This window comes from Podarcis vaucheri (genome assembly GCF_965113315.1).
Source record: "Podarcis vaucheri genome assembly, chromosome: 10".
Classification (NCBI taxonomy): domain Eukaryota; kingdom Metazoa; phylum Chordata; class Lepidosauria; order Squamata; family Lacertidae; genus Podarcis; species Podarcis vaucheri.
In genome coordinates this window covers 11705165-11725467 of record NC_138748.1, presented here as the reverse complement: position 1 = coordinate 11725467, position 20303 = coordinate 11705165, and the positions used below count along the sequence as shown (strand labels likewise).

General features: G+C 42.9%; 2 long non-coding RNA genes across 7 annotated transcripts in view; one reads left to right on the top strand and one right to left on the bottom strand.

The window, feature by feature from the left end:
• Window positions 1–4052, top strand: part of LOC309541803 — a 40892-nt gene extending 36840 nt beyond the window's left edge. The window contains exons 2-3 of the long non-coding RNA XR_014223949.1: window positions 2957–3219; window positions 3763–4052. This is a non-coding gene — a long non-coding RNA (uncharacterized lncRNA). The remainder of the gene's footprint in view (window positions 1–2956; window positions 3220–3762) is intronic.
• Window positions 1–20303, bottom strand: part of LOC309541749 — a 40335-nt gene that overhangs the window by 16090 nt on the left and 3942 nt on the right. The gene's annotated exons all lie outside the window — the stretch shown is intronic.

Genomic DNA, 20303 nt, shown 5'->3' with positions numbered 1-20303 from the left:
CAGTAATTAAACATATTTTTACATCTTATTCAATTTTTTGACTTCCCTCAGTCCTGTCTGAAAATTTTCCAATCTAATCTCTTAGTATGCATTTCTTATTTTCCCTATTACATTTGAACCTTATAACCAATATCTCTATCTTTTTCTACTTTGTAACACTTCGTATATTTCTCCTTACAAAACTTCCTGTAGTCCTACTAGTGTAATTTGTTGATTACAGTTGCTCTTCAAATAGTTTGTATATTTCTTCCAATCTTCTGTAAATCTATGGTCCCACAGGTTTCGAATCCTTCCTGTCATTTTGTCCAGTTCTGCATAGTCCATTAATGGGGCCCTTTATATGTCCAGCTATCCTTTGTCAACAACAAATTGTCGCTGTTTTTTGTGTTGAATATATGTTATATGGTAATAGGCATCTAAAGCCATTTGCACATAACAAAATATGTATTTTATCAAACTAATTGTTGAACTGAAATACAATTAAGAAGAACTATCTTATATTTTGGAAATGTACATCCAGTTTTTTTCCTTATACGTAAATACAGCACTGCTTCCAAACGCCGCAAACCTGGAAGTGACTATTCCGGTTTGTGAACTATTTTTAGAAGCCAAACATCCAATGGGTTTCCGCGGCTTTTGATTGGCTGCAGGAAGTTCCTGCAGCCAATCAGAAGCCGCGCTTTGGTTTTCGAACATTTTGGAAGTCGAACGGACTTCCAGAACAAATTACTTTCAACTTCCAAGGTACAACTGTATACTGTCCCCTTCTGTGTGCCGCTCAAATCTTTTTTTCTGGTGCTGCCACTACCCTGAGAGGAGCAGAGAAGAAGCAGTGCAGCTTTGTCTAAACAAATAGCCATCTTTTCCATTCTGTTGTAACTTCCAATTTTTAAAAAATATTATCATAATCATCTTATGAAAACTATTTTCTGAGGTCTATCTGAAAAGCAGTGTGTATACCAGAAGCATTTTTACTTGTTATTATAAGTGAGGATATTAATAGACAGGATGTTAAATTGTTTTTATATGCAACAACAGCGGCAAGAGTATTGTTGGCCTAGAAATGGAAGCAAGAAGAAATACCGACTAAAGAAGAATGGCAAATAAAATTAATGGACTACATAGAATTGGATAAAATGACAAGAAGGATTCGAAACCTGTGGGACCAGAGATTTATGGAAGATTGGAAGAAATATACAAACTATTTGAAGAGCAACTGTAATCAACAAATTACGCTAGTAGGACTACAAGAAGTTTTGTAAGGAGAAATATATGAAATATTGCAAAGAAGATAACGAAGAGAGACATTAGTTAGGAGATTTAAATGTAACAGTGAAAGTAAGAAATGTAGCTTAAGAGGAAAAGATTTGAAAAATTTCAGATGTGATTGTTGGAAGATATAAAAGAATGTTTAATAATTGTTGAAAATTATATGTTAAAAAATTAATTATTTTTTTTAAAAAAGAGAAGAAAAGCAGTATGTATAAGAGCCATAAATATTATCCGCCACCCTAAAAGTTGAGTGACTTTCTTTTCAGAAAGCAGCACTTTCAGAGGGGGAAGTAGTTGCAGAAACTGACCGACTGGTTGGAATAAACCAATTTGGCTTATAAGGTTAGTTGTCTGCAGCTGGTCTCTCTGGATGTCTCTGCAATAAACAAGGTTTTGATATAAGGCAACATATGGTGCCTGAAGTTTGCAATGCCTTTGCTGCCAGTCAATGGAATGGAATTACGGAAACTTACTCCAGAGGTCCGGATGGTATGAGAGGAGCAGCACAGGTAATGTTTAAAACACCATCTACTTGTGTAAATGAAAGCTGTCAAGACTCATAGAAATAAATTGGAGGGGAAAGTAGCTCTCTTGTGTATTGCTGAGAGAGCCTGAGGGTATCGGTGCATAAAAAAAGCCTCACAGTGAGAATGAAGAGCAGAAAAATTCTATTATGCCTGCAAAGAGATAACAGCCAGGGCTGTGTACTGCTGAAACGCTTGGATATTGTGTTTAGGGGTTGAATGCGACGGCTTCAGAATTCACCTAAGTCCGCAGTCCTACAAAGTTACTGGGAAGTAAGCACCATTGATATCAACAGGACTTTTTGAGAAAACATGCATAGCATTCTGCTGTAACTAACTCCAGGAAGTAGAGAGAGCCCATTCACGAGGGCAGGCCTGTACTGGGAAGGTTTTAATGCTGGATGTTATATTATGTTTTTATATGTGTTGGAAGCTGCCCAGAGTGGCTGGGGCAACGCAGCCGGATGGGTGAGGTATAAATAATAAAATGATGATGATGACAAGGTGAACAGTCGTACCTTGGATCCCAAACACCTTGCGAGTCGAACGTTTTGGCTCCTGAATGCCGCAAACCCAGACATGAGTGTTCCAGTTTGCGAACGTTCTTTGGAACCCGAACGTCCGACAGGGCTTCCGCGGCTTCCAATTGGCTGCAGGAGCTTCCTACAGCCAATCAGAAGCCGCACTTTGGTTTCCGAACATTTTGGAAGTCAAACGGACTTCTTGAATGGATTCCATTCGACTTCCAAGGTACAATTGTAGCAGGAAACTGTTAGGTCACAGCCACTCCTTGCTTTTTGTTAAGGGTGCTGAAAGCTGTTAGGAGACCCATCACAGAGCTACAAGTCCCATTACCCTTACCAAACGAGTTTCCAGGACTCTAGGTTCTTTCGGGGAAGTCAAAGTCGTATGAATGGCTTTTAAAATTAAAACAGAAGGGGGAAAAGAAGCCTGGCAATGCAGATATCCAAACAAAATGCACAATGCATCATGGGATGTCTAGTTCATCCAAAAATGCTAAGCATATTTTCGTGACTGAAAACTGTATTTGCAGCCACCAGTTCCATTGCTTCATTATTCCTCATGAGCAGAGGGTAAGGAAAACCCAGGACATTATTGCCTAATAATAACTTTTTTTTCCTTCTTTTTTCCTTTGGCAGGAAAGGCATTATCCATTTGGGGAAAGCTGTTGTCAGAATTCTCAAGTAAAAAGAGCCTCTTCTGAATCACACTGAAGAAGAAACTAACTTTGAAAAAGGGGGAGAGAAGAATCAGCCCTTAAGCTACTGTCTTTTACTAGCCAGCTTGGAACCTGCCTCCTTCCCTCTGATTCCTCGCTACCACATTCAAGAAACACTATTTTAAAAAGGCGATGACTATCCACCTCGAGGTTTAGTACCTGGAGATGTATCTGATGAAGCGGGTTTGTATACAGGGCCTTTCTGAAAACAGCACAACAACAATCGAAAAGGTTTTACTCTGCGAAGGGCAGAGGGAAAGGATAGGCTTCAAAATGAGAAGATAATAATAATAATAATAATAATAATAATAATAATAATAATAATAATTTATTTATACCCCGCCCATCTGGCTGGGTTTCCCCAGCCACTTTGGGCAGCTTCCAACAAAACACTAAAATACAATAACCTATTAAACCTTAAAAGCTTCCCTAAACAGGGCTGCCTTCAGATGTCTTCTAAAAGTTTGGTAGTTATTTTTCTCTTTGACATCTGGTGGGAGGGCGTTCCACAGGGTGGGTGCCACTACCGAGAAGGCCCTCTGCCTGGTTCCCTGTAACTTGGCTTCTCCTAGTGAGGGAACTGCCAGAAGGCCCTCGGCGCTGGATCTCAGTGTCCGGGCTGAACGATGGATGAGGAGACACTCTATTTGGGGGTACCAAATGTTGGCCTCGCACAGGGCGCCATATTGCAAAAGGTTACCAAAGTCTGCCCCTTTCCATGTCCAGGCCTTCAGATAAAGCTGAGGGGAAGATTTCCTGGCGCAACTACCCTCCAATGGGGCCGTTTCATATCAGGAAGCCTAGGAAGCCAGTGGCACTTAAAACTGCTGGGGAAATATTTGACGGAAAGAAAATATCACATGCCACCTCACGACAATAAGGTAAGCTCCACCCCACACCTACCAAAATTATGAAGTCCAGGTTCCTAATACAGTAATTGCTGGAAGTGTAAGCAGGTATATGGATATTTTTCCCCATGTGTGGTATACTTGTAAGAAAGTGGCGGTATTTGGGGAAATGATAAATGATGATATAAAAAATATGTTTAAAATGAGTACAGTCGTACCTTGGTTTTCGAACAGCTTAGTTCTCGAACGTTTTGGCTCCCAAATGCTGCAAACCCAGAAGTGACTGTTCTGGTTTGCAAACTATTTTTGGAAGCTGAACGTCCGACAGGGCTTTCGCATTTTCCAATTGGCTGTCAGAGCTTCCTGTAGCCAATCAGAAGCCACGTTTGGGTTTCCGAATGTTTTGGAAGTCAAATGGACTTCCGGAATGGATTCTGTTTGACTTCCAAGGTACAACTTTATATCAAAAAGGCCCCAAGCGTTTCTGATAGGGATTATAGGGGCAAAAATTCCACAAAAAGTTTACAGTTTATATATGTAATAACAGCAACCAGGATTTTATAAGCGTAGAAATGGAAGAAAGAAGATGTTCCAACCAAAGAAGAATGGATAAGTAAGATAAATTAATAGCAAAATTAAGAGAGTCTAATGATGAGTGTTTTATGGAAGAATGGATGCCTTTTTTGGACTATTTAAAGAAATATTATAATATGGTGAACTTGAAAGCAGGACCTGAGCTATGAGCAACAGAAGTGAAAGAGAAAGACGAAACTGTGTTATGACTGTATATGTTAAGAATGTTGAAACTTAATAAAATATGTGGAAGCAAGAAGAAATACCAACAAAAGAAGAATGGCAGATGAAATTAATGAACTTCGCAGAATTGGACAAAATGACAGGAAGGATTCGAAACCTCTGGGACCAGAGATTTACAGAAGATTGGAAGAAGTATATGAATTATTTGAAGAGCAACTGTAATCAGTAGGACTACAAGAAGTTTTGTAAGGAGGAATATATGAAATATTGCAAAGAAGAGAAAGAAGAGAGATATTAGTTATGATATTTAGATGTAATAGTGAAAGTAAGAAATGTAAATTAAGTGAAAAGATTGGAAGATTTTCAGATGTGATTGATGGAAGTCAAAAAAAATTGTATAAGATATAAAAGTATGTTTAATAATTGTTGAAAATGATATGCTAAAAAACTAATATATGTGTGCGTATATATAAAATTAATAAAATATGATTGAATAAAGACTATGAAGTGAGGAAGGGCTTGAGCTCATTGGCAGAGCACCAGCCTTGAATGCATAAGATCTCGGGTTTGGTTTTCAGGTAGGGCTGAGAAGCACTCTTGCCAAAACCCCTGGACAACTGCTGCCTGTCTGTGTAGGCTCAGCGGTGGAGCATATGCCTGTGCTGCCAAGGGTGGGTGCGCTTCTGAGGGGGGCGTGGTGCAGAGAGTGCCCTCCCAGGCGTGGGAAAGCAGCTTGGGTGCCCAGAGCAGCGTGCACACCCTGCAGCCAGGGGTGGAACGAGCCACTCACAGCGGCGGAGCGAGCCGCCCATGGCGAACATTCGGTGCACCGCCTGCCCACGACTCCCAAGCCTCCCCCAAGCTGTCAAAATGAAGGGGGAAGGGGGGAATGCGGCCGGCAAAGTGACGCAGCTCCCCCCCTTACCCCAACAGCTCAGGGTAGGCCGGGGAGTCGCAGGCGGCCGGTGTACCGAATGTCACCTCCCTCAGCGAGGGCACCCAGGGCGGCCCGCCCCCATTGCCCCCCCTTCCTACACCACTGTGTAGGCCATATTGAGCTAGCAATGGGCTGACTCAGTGAAAAAAACAACTTTCCATGTTCTAAAAGAGGCAGAAAAAAGTGAAGAATCATCAGCTATTTCTGCAGAGCACTGCTTTTTATTGGGGAAAAAGAGGGAAAATGTTGACACATGCCATTCTCTCCAGCAGCCACACAGAAATGAGCAGCGTTTGTATACTGTGTTCAGCAATGTTTAAAGCAGGCCAAGGGCAATGATTTAGCGTCTGCCTGTACAATACGTTATACTAAGATACCACCACCTGAATTCAGTTCAATCTTTGATGTGTTTACCCATTCAGATAGCAGTTCAGAAGGCAGACACGTGCCCAATGAGTCAACAAACTCTTGGAATAGGCAGAGTTCTGTGAATCTTTTTCTTCTTTTTTTCTAGGCAATCGTGTAAATAAAGATTTAAAATTGTTCTCTCCCAGAAGCGGACTCACACAGGTTTCACAGAGAAACAGGGCTCCTTTGGGTGTTAAAACAGATGAAGGTATGCCGTATTTTTCACACTTCTCTCTCTTACACGCTCCTCCCTTAGGAATGGGGGAAATGGTCAATTTTGGTTTGTTTCTCATTGTTCCAATCAGAAGTTCCACATTTCCACATCAGTTTAAGCACTTACCAGCATTTTAGTGCAAATGTACCCTAATATATATGCCTGTGTGCAATTTTGCTTAATAACACATGTTTTTCAAAGCAAATTTTCCTGGTTTAATGCATTTTTGTATGTTACTTTAATAACATATTCTGTGTAAACTCCTCCCAAATATCATCATCTTTATCCAGAGAAAGTCTGTGTCTATAAGCTGCTCATTCCCCCACTTCTGTACTAGGATAATTTTCTTTGAATGTTGGTTTCCATAAATAAGGTTTCAGAGAGGGGCAAAAACCCTTCCTTCCGGCTCCCTTTCAAAATTCTGTTCCGCTTGCTACATAAGAGCTATTAACCGACAACTTTCCTCTGAATTTTCTCCTCATAAACATTGAACTCAAAAGGCCCGTCAATATTAGCAATCCCACGGAAAGGTATTCTCTCCTGCTGGGCTGCAAAAATCATTACTGAACCATAATTTCCGAAAAGGAAGAGATCAGTCATTGTTTGGAAATGAGCCTGCTAAAGAGTAAACAAAATCATTAAGCTGGTACGTGGAATGAGAATACCTTCTTCATCATCATCATATTGCTCACCCAAGGCAAAATGATAGAGTTTCAGTCCCAATTGCTACTGACAAGACCCAACCCCAAAGGTCCTGCCAAGGCGATGCAATTATTCTTCTACAAGGATTGGTTGGGGAGAGAAGATTATTATGCTCATGATTGTTGATTTTCTTCTCTAGAGGTGGTTGTAAGAGGTACGACTTGCCCCGTGGCAGAAATTCAACTTACAGAACCATACTGGAAAAATGAACATCGCTATCACAACCTTTAAAAAGTGATGGGGGGTGAAAATAAGAATTATGGGCCAATTCACACTTTGGGTAGAAAGTGTTCTACTTATGGAAGGGCTTTTGATCTGGCAGAAGAGGTGGTGAGGCGATTTTTTGCTCATTTGCCCTGGGAAGTAACCATCACCTCAGCCTCCCCCTTTGTTCTGAAATGTTCCCCAACTTTCTGCTGCTGATATTTGCCAGGAGGAGACTAGGAGCTGCAGAGAAGAGGGGGGTTATTTATTTGAGTCCCTTTATGAATCTCTTCCCATAAGGTATCTCAGAGTGGTTTTGCTGTGAGGGAAAACATCGGCAGTAAAAAGCATGACAAACAATTCCATATGCACACAATTGCTCATCCAATTCAGACGCAGACTGGGAGAAAGGGAAACCTTCCGCGGACATTCAGAAACCAGGTGAAACCTTTTTGAAAAGATCTGCGATTTTATTTTTTTATTATTTCTTAGAAAACCCAAACCACTGCTTGCGTATTATGAATGTTTTACTCGCCTGGTTTTATTCTTCTCCCTCCTGGAAAAGTTCAGACTGTGTGTTGTTTTACAGTATTGTTTTATTTTATTGTACGTTACCATTTTATGCAGGCGAGACGCCCAGAGAACAAGGCAGTCCTTATACAAATAACAAGCAACTACCAATGAAAATAAACATCGTGCTTCATGAGAATGCAGGTGGATGGGTACTGAAAGTTGAAATCCTGTGCAAATATATATTGCTTCTTCATTTAAGCAAAATATATGGGTCATCTCTCTAAGCCTTCTCTTTGTTCCCACAACGAGGGAGCATGTCAGCTTGCTGCCTAGCCTCACTCCCTCTCCTGCAAGAGTGGGAGAGCTTTTCAGTTCAAGGGGCCACATCCCAATCCTTTTGGTTCCAGGGGCCACATAGTGTGCTTTCAAACTGACGTCCAGAGATGCTCTGCGTTGGCCTGACTGTCAGGACTTCAAAATGCAGTTGCATAAGGGCCCATGATGGTCTTTGAACCTCCAGTTTGTTAAGTTTCACAAAGCACTGTGGGACTGTTTGAAAGCCCTTTAGCAAGCAGCCCACATGGCTACGCATGCGTGTTTCCAGCATCAAGCTCACCCCTCCCCTGCCCATCAGCTGACATCACCATCCACTGAAATGATGGCAGCTGATTGGCAGATGGATGTGGGTTTTTAAAATGGTACCATAGTTTGAAGTGAAGCAGAGATCATAGAAACTGTGGGGCATGTCTTACTGTACTGTTCCTTCTGTTGTGATATCCGCCGCCATTTTATTAATCCAGTTTTACAAAGAGTACCAGGAAAAATTGAAGTGTTTTATAGTGACTATCTTTTGGCTCACCAGTTTCCGGAGATTAGTGCCAAGTTTTTGTGCGACAGCAATAGCTTGTCAGCGCAGGATCCTGTCTTGATTTTTAAAATTATTAACACTTTATGTTGTTTTTTATCATTATAATTATTTTATATTTCTGACTTTAAAAAAGATTTTACATTGTTTTTAAATTCTACATTTCATAGTATACTTAATGTATTATATTGTGTTTTATGTGCTCTGTTTTCTTCCTACCTTCTCTACTGATTATTGACATCTCTCTCTCTCTCTCCATTTGTCTTGTCAAATGCAAGGTGGTCCTTTTAAAATGAGATTCAGAAGCAATGCCAAACACAAGTGAGCAAGCAGGTTAAAGATTTTATTCTAATCAGCAAGCAATATATACATACCAAGCAAGCACTTTAATCTGCCAGTTGGAAGCCCCCAAGAAGTGGCGAAGTGACTCCCCGGGCAGCTTCAGTTTGCGTGGCCCTGCAGCTGATCAGTCTATGCACGAAATTCAAAGAAAACTCTACTCAAAACCATCTGATTTATCCCTAGCTAGTCTGAGTGGCTTGCCCAACTGGCTACATGCATCCATAAGCCACCCCCACCTGTAGCCTTATTGGAGTTCACCAATTGGGTCTGCGTTGCACCCGGACAGGAGGAAGGAAGTCAAATGACACCGAGGGTTGGTTCAGAGAAACAGTTCTTTATTTCTGCTCTCCGGATAGCAGAAGGCACTTGCGTGGTCAGTCCACAGCAAGTCCAAAGAAATGAGAGATTTCATGCAGTATATATATCCTCCAGGCACCCTCTCCCCCTTCCCCAGGAATCCAGCCACGTCAGCCTATACACACAGGTTGACATCACAGATGTTCCTGCTCCAGCACTCTTAACCATAAAAGGGTATTCCTTCCTATACTTCTGACCATAAAAGGATCTTCCTGTTCCTACTCTTATCTTGGAGCTAGAGGTTCCCATCTCCAAGAACACCCTTTGGTGCTGTTCCCAGACTAGGCCTGTGCACTTTTGTGGTCAGGATATAAGATAAGGCACAGATGTGTCTTCCCTGTTCTACTGGTACAGTCAAGGTCATCCTTGCCGTCACAAACTGATAAAGGAGAGGGCTCTGAGCACTTGTTTATACAGCTGGGTTTTTGGCTCAAGGGCCCAAGTTAAAGCATTTTAGCTAAGGAAAAATAGGGATTTTTAAGTGCCTGCACAGTCAGTTTTGGGTTTAGGAAACCCATTCCTTCACACCCAATGCCTCACTTTCTCCAAACGATGTCCAGCATCGAAAAAAGTGTCCAGCACTATCATTTCCTTCCAACAGATTAGGACATGAAAGGCTGCTCTCAGCCATCAAAGAACTTAAGAAGACATAGGGAGGGGGAAGGAAGAGGAGGCATGAAGGGTAACCATGTCAAATCACTAGCTCCTCAATATACAATTATCTTCTGGATAGATTGCCCATACCCCACTGGGCAAAGTTGACCTCCTGGCAGGCCAAGATTTCGGTTTACACTAGCTAGCAGGAACTCAATTAGGGTTTCAGCCTGGTGTCATTTTTAGTCCTAGCTGGAGATGCTGGAGATTGAGCCTTCTACATGCCAAACAGATGCAATTACCATTGCATCATGTCCCTTCTTCATTTTGCATCGTGTCTATTAGACTGTCAGGTTTTCCAGTAAGGATCTATCTATTTTGCTTTAAGGTCATTGCTCAGTTTAATTTTAAATACTTAACAATAGTATTTTCTCCTGGGTGTTGCTTTAGTTTGTGGAGATAAACTTATGGGACCTTCAAAGATGGCTCCTTTTGATTCCAGATCTTACCAAGATCTGGGAAGCTGAAATGTATGATAATAGTTTCCAAGGGGTTCTAACACTGGGGGAAGAACTCTCACGAAAATGTATCTCAGCAGCGGTTTTACAAATCAAAGGAGGTACGCACTTCGCAAAAGGATTTTAAAACACGTTTGTACAGGGATAATGGTGGGAGCAAATAGAATGAAAGTTGGAGGTGGATCAAGAGAGAAATTGCTTTTATTCACCAACAGAACAACTTCAGTCAGATCTTGAACAAAATGGGAGAAAAGAAAAGGTGATGAGGGGAGGTGAGGGGAATTGAGGACAAAGCGGAGGAAAGCTGTGCGATGAATCTTGAGCAGATCTCAAGAAGTTGCAGTTTTAGAAATGGTAATGTGGGAAGCTTAAAAATCTTTCTTTCTTTTTTTAATTCGTTGATGGTGGTAATAACATTGTGTTCCTGGTTTTGATCATTGAAATAAAATCCTAGGGGAGGAAGCAGTCTCTGCTTAGCCTCTGCTTAGCCTCTGCAACCGCAGAAACTGTATAGACACCAAAAAAAATAAAACAGGAAGCAGAACATCTGTTAAAGTTTGGAGGAAGAATTGAATGGGCTGGATATTGTGGTTTGTCCTTTCTAAATCCTGATCCAAAGATCTCTGATGGGAGTGCGAAATCAACCAGAGCCCTCTTCAGCCATGCTTTAGAGGAGTGGTGAGGGCTGAGACCTTTTGAGGCCCCCCCCCCCAATATTTTTGGGGTGGGAGCTGGTCCTACCAATATCCAGAAAGTGTGGGGTCAAGAACAGCGTAGCTCCAGTGGACATCTCTTCCTCCTCCTGCTGCTATGGAGGGCAAGGAGGGTCAAAGCCAACTCCCAGCTGGTGGTGATGCCATGTGGCTACTGTGTTTGGCTCCTCCCCCGGTTCTTCCCCACATCCTGACACCACGTATGTGACATTGGCCCCCCCCCATAATCGCCCTCACAAGCTGGTGCCTCAGATGCAAGCCCCTCCACTTCCCCTTCCCCTTCGTTGTAGTTCCCCATGATAGTCGAATTATAAACTTCTGCAGCAGGAAACCTTCACTGTTTAGGAGAGTTCCTGTGTGTTTTGGGACCCTGATTGTAGGAAAGGTAAGGGGACGCGGGTGGTGCTGTGGTCTAAACCACTGAGCCTCTTGGGCTTGCCAATCAGAAGGCCGGCGGTTTGAATCCCCATGACGGAGTGAGCTCCTGTTGCTCTGTCTCAGATCCTGCCAACCTAGCAGTTTGAAAGCACAACATGGCTTTGAAAGCACACTATGGGCTTTAAAGGTCAGCACCAACACTTTGGATTGTGCTCAGAAATGTACAGTGGTACCTCAGGTTAAGAACTTAATTCATTCTGGAGGTCCGTTCTTAACCTGAAACTGTTCTTAACCTGTTACCAATTTAGCTAATGGGGCCTCCTGCTGCTGCCGCACGATTTCTGTTCTCATCCTAAAGCAAAGTTCTTAACCCGAGGTACTATTTCTGGGTTAGCGGAGTCTGTAACCTGAAGCATCTGTAACCTGAAGCGTCTGTAACCCGAGGTACCACTGTCCTGGAAGCCAATGTAGGTCTTTGAAGACCGGTGTTAAGATAGAAATCACAAACCTGATACGGGTTGTGTATCCAAACCAAAGTTGCAAAGAACTAAACAGATCATCTGTTCCAATCCTCTTGTAACCTAAACTGGGATATCCAATGTCTTAAGTACGCTGATGGGATGTCCAACCAATTTTGTCATTAAAAGCAGCCAGCATGTGAAGCAACATGATGATGCCAACTTATTCTATCTTCAATTTGAAAGGAAAGTATAAAGCAGACTGGAGGTGATATCTTCCTGAGTCTTGTCAAGAAATATTTCAGTGTGTATAAACGGGCATGTTGCCCACCAGTGCATTTATCCATTCATACATCCTTTGGTGACCTGCTGTGTCCTCTCTCTCTTGTGAGCTGAAGGGTGAGTTAACTATTCCAGCCTCATGGGTTCTATGAGGGAAAAGAGTAGCATCAGTGTAATCAAAGTTGACAGTTGCTATTTGTACCCAGTGTCAATGGTCATAGTTTACTCCAAAGATTAAAATGGCAGCAGCCTTTTCTCTTCCAAAACCGTAAAAGTCAGCCATTATCTTGTACAGTGGTACCTCAGGTTACATATGCTTCAGGTTACATACGCTTCAGGTTACAGACTCCGCTAACCCAGAAATATTACCTCGGGTTAAGAACTTTGCTTCAGGATGAGAACAGAAATTGGGTTCCGACGGCACAGCAGCAGGAGAAGGCCCCATTAGCTAAAGTGGTGCTTCAGGTTAAGAACAGTTTCAGGTTAAGTATGGACCTCCGGAATGAATTAAGTACTTAACCTGAGGTACCACTGTAAAGAAGAGAGCACCAGGAACATAGAGAAGCATTTATATCAGCTGAACTGGAAATTAATTTTAGATGCCACTCTAGTTATAGAATCAGGACCCAGGCCATTCAAGAGCCCCAAAGATAGCCAAATTCTTCAGTATGGAAATCAAGATGGAAAATCTTCAGTCCAGGAAAAACGGAATAGTCCCATTTTGCTGCTTCAGCAGCTTCTGTCTAGGAAGCCCCCAGTGCCTTCATTAGAGGTCATCTCTCTCCTATTGCCACTAAAAAAAGGAGCGAGACAGAAAGAGAGAGAGAAGATGACACAGAGGAGCAATATCCTTGATAGCAAAAACCAAGGCCGTGGGCTTCTCCCCTCTAAAGAGTCTCAAAATCCTCACCCCATCAGGCTCCGTTAACAAGCTCTGTTCTCTGCTCACAAAGCTGAATTTGCTTTGTTCTGTTGAAATAAAGCAAGCGGGAAATGGAGGAGTTGGCAAACAGAAAAGCTGACGGAAATCAAGACAGCTGTTCGCCAAAGTGGGAACAAGTTGAGCGCAGCAAAACCCAAAATTAGCAAAACCGTTTTGAGCATTATTTAAAATGGCACTAACACGACAGGGTGCCATCTTTAAAATGGGCTGTCCCTGCCACAAACAGCTCTCTCGACTGAAGTGTCAGTCCCCTCCAGGGCAAACGGTATAAATTCACTCCAACCATTAGAACTGTGATGGCTAGCAAAGTTGCTGGTACCAGTGGGGGGCTCATGCTGAATTTTATTAAAAGCAACACCACGAGGGTGTGATACATCTTTCAGAATGCTGCCTCCTTTTAAAACACCACCTACTTCACAAATGTAAAGCGCATTTGTCATGGTTTTCCCCCAGAATTGTAGCTTAGCTTTGTGAGAGCATCCTCTTGGCATTTCAATACAGGCCTGTAGTTGTTCACTAGAAGAAACTGCAAGGATATTAAACACAGCATCAAAGGAGGTTCAGATCCTGAGTTCATATTCTGGTTAGTACAACAAGATTAAACCCAAGTTTCCCAAATTAGATGCTAAAGGATAAAGGTAAAGGGACCCCTGACCATTAGGTCCAGTCGTGACCGACTCTGAGGTTGCGGCGCTCATCTTGCTTTATTGGCCGAGGGAGCCGGCGTACACCTTCCGGGTCATGTGGCCAGCATGACTAAGCCACTTCTGGCAAACCAGAGCAGCGCATGGAAACGCCGTTTACCTTCCCGCTGGAGTGGTACCTATTTATCTACTTGCACTTTGACGTGCTTTCGAACTGCTAGGTTGGCAGGAGCAGGGACTGAGCAACGGGAGCTCACCCCGTCGCGGGGATTTGAACCGCCAACCTTCTGATCGGCAAGCCCAAGAGGCTCAGTGGTTTAACCCACGGCGCCATCCGCATCCCCGCAAAATGATACTGTGGTTTAAACAAAACACACAGGAAGTTCCAAATCCAGAATCCGGAACAGGATGGGAGGGATGAGGGGCAGGTCACAGGCACTTGGCGAATCCTGGGAACTGTAGTTCATTAAGTGTGTTTGGAATTGTGAGGAACAAACTACAGTTCCCAGGTTTTGGGGGGGGGAAGCTTTGTGGTTTAAATGTATGGAGTGTACATAGCGTGAGATATTGGTACAGGCTGACTGGGTGAGGGTGACAGCAGTGGCCACCAGTTTAAAAGCTCTAGATGGTTTTCCAACTATACAACAGGAGTTTGTGCACATCAGCAGAGAGTTATATGGATATTCAAACAGCATTTGAAGAAAAGCTTTTCAGATTAATTCTGAAGTTAACAACTTGTTATGAACAGATTGCTGGATAGACAGATTTAAAACACCCCGAGGCTAACACGAAAAGCAAAGAAAAAACACCATTTCAAGATAATATGGTGGTTTAAATTAAAAATTAATATTCCAATACAGTATAACCCAAGGAGCCATTTATTTAAATACATTTTAAACTATTCATTTCCCAATGGAATGGGAAATCGTTTGAGGCAGAACATCAAAAACAAAGGCTGTGAACACAATTAGAGTGAGAAGTACAAAAGTTGAAATCTTTGTGGAAGTGAAGCCCAGGATGCTTTGACGGATGATTGTGAATAAGCAACTCGTGTGTAATACTGAATTCAGATTTATTTTAACTATTCTTTCCCCTTTTTATTTACTCCTTGCTGAAATGCCAACACAACAGGTGAACTTTCGATTTTGCTCCAGCTCCTAAATTGGATACAGCGGCTAAGTTGGATTTCCTATAGTAGGAATGGCAAACCTGTGGTCATAAGAACATAAGAGTCTTGCAGGATTAGGCCCATCGGCACAGTGTCCAACCAGATACTTGTAGGAAGCCCGCAAGTGGGGTTTGAACCCAAGAGCACTCTCCCCTCTTAACTATGGAAGATTGATGGAATTTGTTGATTCTCACCTAAATTACAGTATTTTTAATTTACTTTTGCCATTAGAGTGGTGCCTCAGGATGCGAACGGGATCCATTCCGTAGCCCCGTTCGCATCCTGAAGCGAATGCAACCCATGTCTGCACGTCTGTACCTGCATGGGTCACAATTGGCTGCTTCCACACATGCATGTGATGTCATTCTTAGCATCTGCGCATGCGCGAGCAGTGAAACCCGGAAGTAACGTGTTCCGTTACTTTCGGGTCGCCGTGGAGCGTAACCTGAAAACGCTCAACCTGAAGCATATTTAACCTGAGGTATGACTGTAGTAGTTGGCGATGGTACTCAAAAAAGAGATGCCATTGTTTCGGTTAGATTTTTTTCATTCAAGGAATAGAAAATGATGCTTTGGCAAGCAAAGTACCCATGGCTGATCAGAAATCAAATCTCTGGCAGATTTACCACTGGAAGGCGTGGGGGGATGCAGAAACCTGAAATTCTTAACAAGTTGGAATTAAATTGCCCAGAATATAGAAGGAGCGTGCCATTTAAAATGACCTTCAAATATATTTATAAAATGATTTACTATCGTGAATACTGAACAAGGGCTGCGATTTTGAGAGAGAGGCCTGAAAGGAGAGAAGGAGCAGCAAGATGGAAGGAAGCCGTGAACCAGAAATCGAATTGGAAGAACTGGGGAGCGGGGGGGGGGGGCACAAGAGAGGTAATAATTACATGTGGATGGGAATAAGTATGTGCTTGTTTTGACATGGACTGGATCCAGATGTAGATATGCTTAGAGTAGGCCCGCTGGATTCCAGGTATGGTTGCTTCCAACCAAGTCCTCCCACAATTTCCGTCCTCCCTTCCCAACAGGTGGGTGGGGTTTGCGACACCGAGCAGGCTTACCAGGTCTGGTGCCTCCCACCTGGGTCAGGGTGGCTATCGTCCCGCCCCCAGCCTGGGAGGACAATGGATGGCCGGTGGGGGGCGGGGTGAGGGCCAGGTGAAAGAGGCAGACCCCTCACTTTGTTTCCTCCTCTTCCAGGTTCACCCACCCATCCCTCCCAAATTAATGATTTTTTTTGCAGCCTAATATTTTGCATTTCGGGTCAGTGGGCGCTGCTATGGTCGTAAGATGGTTGCTGTATTCAGAACCAGAAATGAATTTTCCCTGCTTTGGCAGGTTTTGCCTTCCCCGTAGCATTTCGTCACAACTTTGGTGGTTTTTAAGGCCTTGGCAAGGTATCCTTTAGTCTATCTTCAAGATGGGGGTTGACATAGTCACGCACCCCCCACACAGCGGCATTTGCAGGGCCCATTAAAGGGTTTGTTAAGTTGTGGGTGAACATATCAGACGACACAGCGATTCTTCAAACAGCTCTTGTTTATTCACAGGCCAGAACAGAACTGAACTGAAGGGCTCAGTCAGCCTGCTTATATAGAGCTCCAGTACAACGTTACTGTAGCAACTTTCTAAAACTATCCAATCACTTTCGATCCTTCATTTTCATATGTGGACCTGAGTGAAAACTTATCTACAGTATCCCCCTTCTGGCCCAGGGTGAGAACTTCAGTACATAACAGGGTTGATTGCAGGAGTCTCTGGCCCTAGAGCGGCAGCATGTAGGTCAAACTCCCGGCTGAGGTAAGGTGGGAGGGCACGCTGTGTAAGTTTGTGCTTTACAGTCCCCTCCCACTGCACCTCATTGCCCTGCGCATCCTAAGTCCCGGACAGGCTGAGAGGGTCACATGCCAAGGCCTATGCCAAGTTTCCTACATTCTGAAGTTCAATAAAGTTGTGACCAATTTGAACCCATACTTCGGTCTCTGGCCCCATTCTTTGGGGGGAGTAGGCTGCACAGACGGGGTTCAGTGCATGCGCTCACAACAGGAGTTCCTCTCTCCATGACCCTCCCCAATTGTTCCTGGTTTCCTCTGAACTCTCCAGGGACTGGGGTGCAGGGAGGGATGGGGGCACACAGAGAGAGGAGATGGGGAGGGAGTCCTGTTGTATGTTTCCGAGCACAATCCAAAGTGTTGGTGCTGACCTTGAAAGCCCTAAACGGCCTCAACCCAGTATATCTGAAGAAGCATCTCCACCCCCATCATTCAGCCAGGACACTGAGGTCCAGCTCCGAGGGCCTTCTGGTGGTTCCCTCACTGCGAGAAGGGATGTTACAGGGGACCAGGCAGAGGGCCTTCTCGGTAGTGGCACCCGCCCTGTGGAACGCCCTCCCACCAGATGTCAAGGAGATAAACAACTATCTGACTTTTAGAAGACATCTGAAGGCAGCCCTGTTTAGGGAAGCTTTCAATGTTTGATGTTTTATCGTATTTTTAATATTCTGTTGTGAGCTGCCCAGAGTGGCCGGGGAAACCCATGCAGATGGACGGGGTACAAATAAATTATTATTATTATTATTATTATTATTTGCTAATGGATGCAATCTTCTGTCATGACTAGCTTAAGTCCCACTGATTTCCGTGAGTTATTCATAGTACGAATAACACATACATTAGAAAATATGGAATTAGTCTGTCGTTCCATAGAAAAGAAGTGTTGAGGAAATTGTGATTTATGTTGCTGCATTAAAGAAACCCGAGGAGCATAAGGAAACTGCAATAAATATGGATAGAAAGTTGCAATAGCCTTTCTGACATTAGCACACATTAACTGTTTTGGGGAACAATGCCCAAAAACTCAATATATGCAGTCTCTACTAACAAGGTGTGTTAACTGGCAGAGATAATAACTGAAAGAAGTGTGGTTTGCCAAAACCAAATAAAAGCTTTAATGCCATATAAAATTTATTTTGCATGTATGTTTTTAGAATAGTAGCTGTGGTGCATGTATGATCAGGTATGTGGCCTTATCTTCATCCCTGCCCCATGCATGGTCCCTATGAGAAGCATTCCTATTATCGTTAATTGTTTAATGAAGTGTTTGATGCCTTGCTGCTGATGTTACTGTCTTTAAGAACAAATTGTTTAGCACTCTATTTTGATTTGTAGTGAGCCACCATGGTCAAACCTCTGTGGAAAACGACAGTCAGATTGATGGATTGATGTCGTCTTTGGTTGCTCATTAAATGAGTGCCAAGCAGACTTCCTTAAAACTGTTATTTTAAATAGGAAGACACTATGAGTGAGAATGCTAATGTAATAGGAATGAAATATTCAGCCGGGTCTGAGGAAAAGAACCCGGAGTTTAATGTTACAGCCAGAGGTTTTTTTTCTTTAAAAATGTTTAGGGGTACTCTCATTTTCCTACTCATATTGTCTTCTTCTTTGGTGATCACTCGTAGCCAAGTAAGATTGTCTTCCATAAACACGGTTTTAACAATGAGTCTGTAAGTGACTGTAGAGGCCAATTCTGGATCCACACGTCCTTCCACAGTGAGGACATTGGTTTCCGGGTGGGAGTTGATCACGGTGTGGATTTGCCAAGCGTGCCTTCCTCTTAGCACATTTCTCCCTTGCGTCCTGAGTTCGAGTGCCTTCAAAGCCCATGACAGCTTTGGTAAAGGCTGTTCTCCAACTGGAGCGCTCGCTGGCCAGTGTTTCCCAGTTGTCAGTGTTTATACAGTGGTACCTCAGGTTAAGTACTTAATCGTTCTGGAGGTCCGTTCTTAACCTGAAACTGTTCTTAACTTGAAGCACCACTTTAGTTAATGGGGCCTCCCAGCGCCGCCGTGCCACTGGAGCACGATTTCTGTTCTCATCCTGAAGCAAAGTTCTTAACCCAAGGTACGATTTCTGGGTTAGCGGAGTCTGTAACCTGAAGCGTATGTAACCTGAAGTGTATGTAACCCGAGGTACCACTGTACTACATTTTTAAAGATTTGCCTTGAGAGAGTCTCTAAACCTCTTTTGTTGACCACCAGCATTACGCTTTCTATTTTTAAGTTTGGTATAGAGTAGTTGCTTTGGAAGACGATCATCAGGCATCCGCCCAACATGACCAGTCCAACAAAGTTGATGTTGAAGAATCATTGCTTCAACACTGGTGATCTTTGCTTCTTCCAGTACACTGGTATTAGTTCGCCTGTCTTCCCAAGTGATGTGTAAATACTGAAATACTGCCCCGCAATGAGGCCAAACTTAAATTCACAAAATGTTTAGGGGTATGCGTACCCCCAGAAAAAAACACTGGTTACATCTGAACCATGTTTACACAGTTATTGCATGCTGAAACACTATCAGGATTAATTGACAATTTCTGCTGAAATTTAAAGAAAAAAACCCACAGCAATGCTTCTCATTTTATTTATGGCTCCTTGCTCCTGCTTTCACTAAGGTGGAGCTCAGTTATGCTTCCAAAGATGCTGAGCAACATCACAAACCAGAATGCCCTCAAGGTTATAATATTGTGGGAGTTACAAAAGGCTTTGAGCGCTTTGAAAAAAATAATATGCTTCTTCATTCAATTTCCAAGTGTTAACCAAGCTCATTTCAGAAGGTCCCTGGAAAGGCTTTCCTTTAAATATGCTAACATACACAGACTGTGTGGGACTTTTCATCCTTCCTTGGGTGTTTTAAATTGCTGCCGCCACCATTCAGCTACAAGATCTAGTTTGATCTCCCATCAAGACCTTTTGGGTGTCACAGCTGGTGTGAGCTTCACCCAATATCTTCTGCTTTATTAAGGACAAATTCCCAGCTGCTGCCTATGTAACCCATGATCTAATGCATGAAAAATTTGGAGGGGCGGGGAGGCAGAAGAGAAGTCTGCAATGTTCCCAAAAAATAACAGAGCACTTTCATCGTGTAATGCAAATCCCACTTTCACTTGTTACCGAAGAACATTAGCAATGCCTTCCTCTTGATTGTCTTCATCAAGTACAGCAATCTTTGCACTGAACCAAAAACAAAAGAATATATTTAAAAGAAGCATCTCAAATTAGACACACCATGCCATCTTCCCAGGAGAATACATAATGCAGTTATCTACAACTGCTACTCAGATCAATCTTTGAGGAACCCTACAGATTTATTTTGATTGAGAGCCAATGCATTAACCATCATTTTGCTTTTAAAAAGTTCTTTAAATGTCTCCGTGAACACAAATGGATTTGAAGATGAGCGGAGACCGTTTTCCTGCCTAGTGAAACCTCCTAATGTGAAATCTCCAAGCTAGAGAAAAAAAAGAAACAGAAGTTGCAGAGCTTTCTAGTTCAAATGAAGCTATTGTAATTATTCTGTGTAGCAGGCACACATGATGCTTTGGCACATTTTCCTGAGCTTGACAATTAGGAA